Here is a 6,239-nt window from a genome sequence, read left to right on the forward strand (position 1 = left end):
TCCAAGCATCTGTGTGTACTTATTTGGGATATTGATATTTGTACATCACTGTAATTCTTGCAAAAGGAATTGAAGTGCTGGACATGGATTCTGCAGCATATGCATGATTTTAATGGGAATAAGAAATGTGCAATAATTATTTTCTGTTTATATGATTAAAAAAAAAAAATCCCTCGTCACTAGTGAGGATAAATTAAGGGCAATCTTTATATGCAATTTTATCCATATATATTTGCAAAGAAATTATTTCTCGATTTTGAATCTCATTTCTCAATCATATAGAAACAGCTTTTAGCTTGCGCTGTTATTTTCCTACTTATATGATATGAAAAAATATTAAACAAACAATTTATTAATGTTTGAACAGGACTATTAAAGGCATCCCAGTGAAGTACTTTTGTTCTCTATTTTGGTTTTCACAGTAGGTATGGCAATTGGCTTGATTAGCAAGCATACCATGTAGGAAAGTTCAGGTCATACACCAAGAGGTAATAAATGCTGAAATGTTCGCAGGCCACAATATGCACCTTAGTTTTTAGTAAAAGAATTCAAAGAAATAAGGCACTCATATATTGACATCTTCCTGCTAGGATGTGATGTAAAGTGTATAGCAATCATAATAATAACATATTGAATTACACCAATTGTGAACATCCAACAAAATTATTCATTGAATCACCGGCTCTTGGAGGAAGCAATGTGTGGTTTTTAGTTCTCTCCCACGGTATTTTCATTATGTGCATTCCATCAATCGATTTTATGAAAGCCTTGTAAGGTCCCTTTCCATCATGCAAGAAGTTATAATTAGACGTAACTGGTTGTTGAGAAAATTGTCCATTAAGGGAAGCCGCTAAACGGTATTCAATGTTCACCAAGCTGCTGGCAGGTTTTGATTTGCGTGCATATGGCTCAATAGAGATGTGAATATACGAAAATGTGCTGCGTGCAAACTGTATAATTAAAGTAAGATGAATTATACACTCCTGAAGTCACATATTCAAATGGGTATAATTTTGAATCTCCCTAGTGCAGATATATAATAATATTGTCATCGTATTTAGATTTTTGGAAAGAAAAATGTTTTTTGGTAGGAGATTATATTTATCTCTCTTTTTAATTATTTTTTACAATTAATTTTATTATCATTGGATCAAATTCAAATCAGTGACTCTCACTTGGTAATATTTGCAATTGTTAATAATTTGATTTTGATCCATGAATAAATATAATTTATCCCTCATTTTTTTCCACATCTTTTCTTAGATCAATACCTGTTCGAATAGAAAATATGTTTTGAAAAGTGCGTTTTCTTTTCTTTTTTTTCATTTAAAACAAAAGTAATATAAAAATAATATGAGTTCGCTTTTTCTACCGTCGATGTAGATAACTTATCTACATTGAGTCTAAAACGACGTCGTTTTGAAGCGAAAGTCAAGGTATTTTTGTAATTATAATTTATTTCAGGGTTATAATAGTCTTTTTCATTATAATTTTTTAATTTTTAACCTAAAACGACGTCGTTTTGGGAGCAAATGTAAATAACTTATCTACGATCACTTTTAGAAACATTAAAGCCAAATAATATATATATATAAGGGAAAACATCTATCATTTTAAAGGATATAAGTTTATATTCTTTTAGATCCTAACCGTTGATTTTCGTCCATCAACGGTTATAATCTATTGGGCTAAACTTAATGGGCCAAATTTATTATTAATTAATTAATAATTTTAATCCATAAATTATAAACGTTGATGGACGAAAATCAACGGTTAAGATCTAAAAGAATATAAGTTTATATCCTTTAAAAGGATAGATGTTATTCCCTATATATAAATAGTTGTTTTAAAATTTAAACTCAACATTTCCACACCAAACTACAAGTGAAGTCACATCTCCTTCGTTTGGCTTCTTTGAAAAATGAAATTAAATATGCTGGCATGCTAACTTAATATGCCATTTAACTAGTCGCATCTCCTTCGTTTGGCTTCTTTGAAAAATGAAATTAAATATGCTGGCATGCTAACTTAATATGCCATTTAACTAAATTTTAATTGTAGCTTGCATCATAAGTGTGAGCACCATTTTTATTTTTATTTGAGATATTTAATTTTATTACTGATTCATTCACTGAAAAATAAAAAAAATAAAAAAAGTTATAAAAAGAAGAAACCGTTCATTTTCTCTCCTACATGAATTTTAGAACATTATTGATGAAGGTATAGGCTACCATGTTGGGGCGGGAGAAATCATACATGTAGCATTAGCAGATTTGTCTTGGTTTTGTCCATGTCAAATATCTTCAGAATTTTGTCTTGAGTTTGTCCATGCTTCCTTATCTCGGCATATGCATTGGCAATCACAACAGTGGTATTCTTGTCTTCTTTTTTTTCGGAATGATCTAATACGGCTTCACAGTGTTGTTCTTCTCATCTTTCTGCAGAGTCATGCAGTCCGACTTCTTGTAACTGGGCTTCCCACAATAGATACACTTCAATTTGTATTCGATCTAGACCGGCCTCTAGACTTATCATGTTCATCACGACCCGGGCTTTTGCTACGATCTCGGGCGTCAGACCTTCCTCTGTTCTCAGCAACGTTGGCCTCGGACGTGCTAGTTACACCTCGTTCCCTTCTCCTGGATTCCTCGTTCAGGAGGCTGTCTGTCACGGCATCCATCTTCAATTTTTCATCAGGAGCCAAGTTACTTAAAGTAACTAGCAGCAAAGCCTACATCTTGTAACACCCCGTATATATCCGGCAATGTTATCATAATATCGTATTAAGCTGCGCTTAATTAAAAATGCGGAATTACTTTTTCTTTTCAATTATGATGCCATTAACATTACCAACTTACTTAATAATCAATTAATAAAACATCGCCTGTATGTAATTGCAATAAAATAGCTAACTGAAATACCTCATAACATATATAATATGAATGTGGCTCTAGTCACGGAACTACAACAACGTAGACCGGACCATCTAACATTTTATACAACTCCAATCTAAAAAGTACTAACGGAAAGTGTCATGGACAATCCCCATGCTCACTCAAATAAGGCAACATGCCCAACATCAGTCTCAACAACAACATATCATAAATAGCGGAAAAACATAAACAACATCCAATTCCAGTCATGCTAACATAAAGCAGTAAAACATAATCAGCTAAGCTCCGGCCTCCTGAGGCATCAGTACCCATACTACCTGATCCTGAAATAAGCATTCCCCAAACGTGGGGTAAGATCTCTAATCTAGAAATCTCAGTAAGTCAGTGAGTCCTCAAGGATCTTTCACCCTAAGCTCACTTACATGTGCAATATAAGTTCAAAAGCAGTTTATCATTTATCATTTCTAAAACAATGCAATGCAGCAGATAATCATGTCATGTGTGTCAATACTAATCTACTGGCCAGAGACAGTGCAGGTATACGTCTATCACCTACACACCGTGCAAGTACCACTTGCATTCACCCCGGTACACCGTCTTGTATGGCGCTACATACTCAGGCTTCCCGTCAAGATGAAACAACACATGCATATTAAAAGCCATTACATGTAAAGTTCAACCAACATATCAAATATCCAAAAGCATGTACACAGCATGCATAAACCATACCCCCATGGGACATGGTGGAACCACAACATGGCTAAACCGAGGACACGAAAGCTTACCTTGCAAGCTAACTCCAAAAGCCAAGAGTCCACAGCTCAAAGTCCAAACACAGTAGATTCACAATCTGTTATGGACCAATACTACATCAATAAAAATGCAACACAAGCATATAACTTAAAGACAACGCCTTTCCTTACGTTTTACGTCTTAAGGCTCCATACCAAGCCATAAGTCCTTAATCACTTGATTCTGACTTAGTTAATTAAAACAGAAGTTCAACTTCATCATTCTAGGGTCCACAAACCCCCAATAGCCTATTGTCCTCACAGCACAGCTACTGTTCTTCGGCCACCCCAAAACTACGTCGTTTTGTTTATTTATTTTCTTATATTAATTGATTCACCTTTGAATAGTTATGATTTCTTTTTTATCTCTCATCCTTTATCACCATTGATCTATCTTTGTACGATTATGATTTAGTAGCCGAAGATAAAATTATCTCAAGCAACTTAAGAAACGATAAGCATTATAATATATTACAAAATATTTTTTTTAAATATATCTTCAATATATATTACTTTTTATATTAGCCACGGTTTTTCAAAAAACTAGCAACAGTTTTAACGTGGCTAAAAACATTTTTTTAATGGTTTGGTCAAGTTTTGGTCAAACAAGTCCATATTAGTATATAATTTGAGAAAGTGGACAAAATGATAAGTTAATTTTAAAAAAGGAATAAAATGGTCAATCAGCCGAGAAAATTCACCACATGTCTCTTGAAGATTGAGTGTGGGCAAGGTTTTTCTATTCTTATTGCCTTTAATCTTCGTCTCGCTAGACTTCTTTCTAGTTAGGGATTAATAAAAACCAATTTGGGTTTCTTATTTGATCAAATCTTTTTGACATTTTTTTATGTTATATGTTAATTTTGTTTTTTCTTAGTGCTTTCTCTGGATTACAATTTTGGGGATTAAGTTGAGACTATGTACAACATTAGGGATTTAGTGTATAACTTATACCTAGATAATTAATCATGATTTAACTCAATCTAGGGATAGACAAGAAGAATCGTGTGACCTTAGAATTGTACAAACGTTAGAGCTCAAGACTAAGCTCCTTAGGAGGGGTTAAAGAATTAAAGTATTAAGGCATTGGTCTTGATTAATTTAGAATAATTGGTAAATAATAAGCATATCTTAACCTAATGTATTATTATTATTATTATTATTATTATTATTATTATTATTGGGATGCTTTATTTTAATATTTTTTTTTTCAAAACGACCTTTATTTATTATTCATTTTAACTTCTTATTGCATAGTTATGATTTATTTTACGGACTTTTTACCAATATTATTATGATTTAAATGAAATGTATAATTTATGTTATCCATCTCATATACTTTTATTATGTCATTCGATTTGTTTTCCGATAAATTAATTAAACCAATTAAATTATAAAATAAAAACCACAATTTTCTCAATAATTTTTTTATTAAAGTAAATTTTAATAAATTCAATGGTTGGAAGCCCTTAACCTTATAATATATCAAATAGTACATTCGAGATGATACTCGCATAGAGTTCACCATGACCATTAAAAATAACATAATTATTGTGAGATTCCAATATTACTCATAAGAGATTGTAAGGATTTTATTTGTTAAAATATCATTTCTTATTAGTAATTTTCATTCTCAATATAAAAATGGAAATTTTTATAAAAAGTATATTTAAGACATCACTAAAGAAACAAAAATAGAAAAAGTTAAATAAAAATGAAAAATAAAATGTTTATTATAAGGGGAGGTTATAGTTATTACCTATTTTTCTTATTACCTCTTACTATTAACTCTTAACCGTTGATTTTCATCAATTTAATAGTTGTAATTTATTGGGTTATACTTATTAATTAATTATCAATTTCCAATAAATTATAACCGTTAGATTGACGGAAATAAACGATTAAGATTGGGTAGTAAAATGTAGTAAGAAAAAAAGTAGTAAGTATAACCTTTTTCCTTTGTTATATTAAGATAAAAAAATTAAATACTTATTTGCTTAAGTAATAAAAAATATTTCTTTAACTTACAAAAAAAAATATTTCTTTAAAATGTTAAAATCTCATTAACCAATGCTGGTAAAGAATTCCCACAAAAATATAGGTCGAAGCCAAAAGGAAAAAAATAGGGGATTATTACTATCAAGTAACAGGGAAACCAATATCTTTTCCTGCACACTCATTGAAAAGCGGAACCCATTAGGAGAGAGACAAAAAAAAAAGAAAAAAAAAGAGTACAACTCACTTATCTATGCGAGGGTAGGAGACAGTTTAATTTTTATGTTACTTGACATAAATAAAACCCAAAAAAATAAATAAAAAATACGAGAAATACTACTTTCATTTTACATGAGATGAGATAGTTATCTCCTTTTTTTCACTTCGAAAATCGTGCCTTTTCTTTTTTTTTTTTCTTTTTTGCTTTTAATAGCAGGCTCTACTTGGATTCTCTCTGTAACGTAAGAGAACTACTCTCATGTTACATGAGAGTAATATTACCCAAAAAATATAGGTCGACACTTTCAACAATGACTGGGTGAGCTAAATGTCGTTGAAA

Source organism: Gastrolobium bilobum, unplaced genomic scaffold (assembly GCF_033153095.1).
Source record: "Gastrolobium bilobum isolate Gb01-03AN ecotype WA unplaced genomic scaffold, APGP_CSIRO_Gbil_v1 utg512, whole genome shotgun sequence".
Classification (NCBI taxonomy): Eukaryota; Viridiplantae; Streptophyta; class Magnoliopsida; order Fabales; family Fabaceae; genus Gastrolobium; species Gastrolobium bilobum.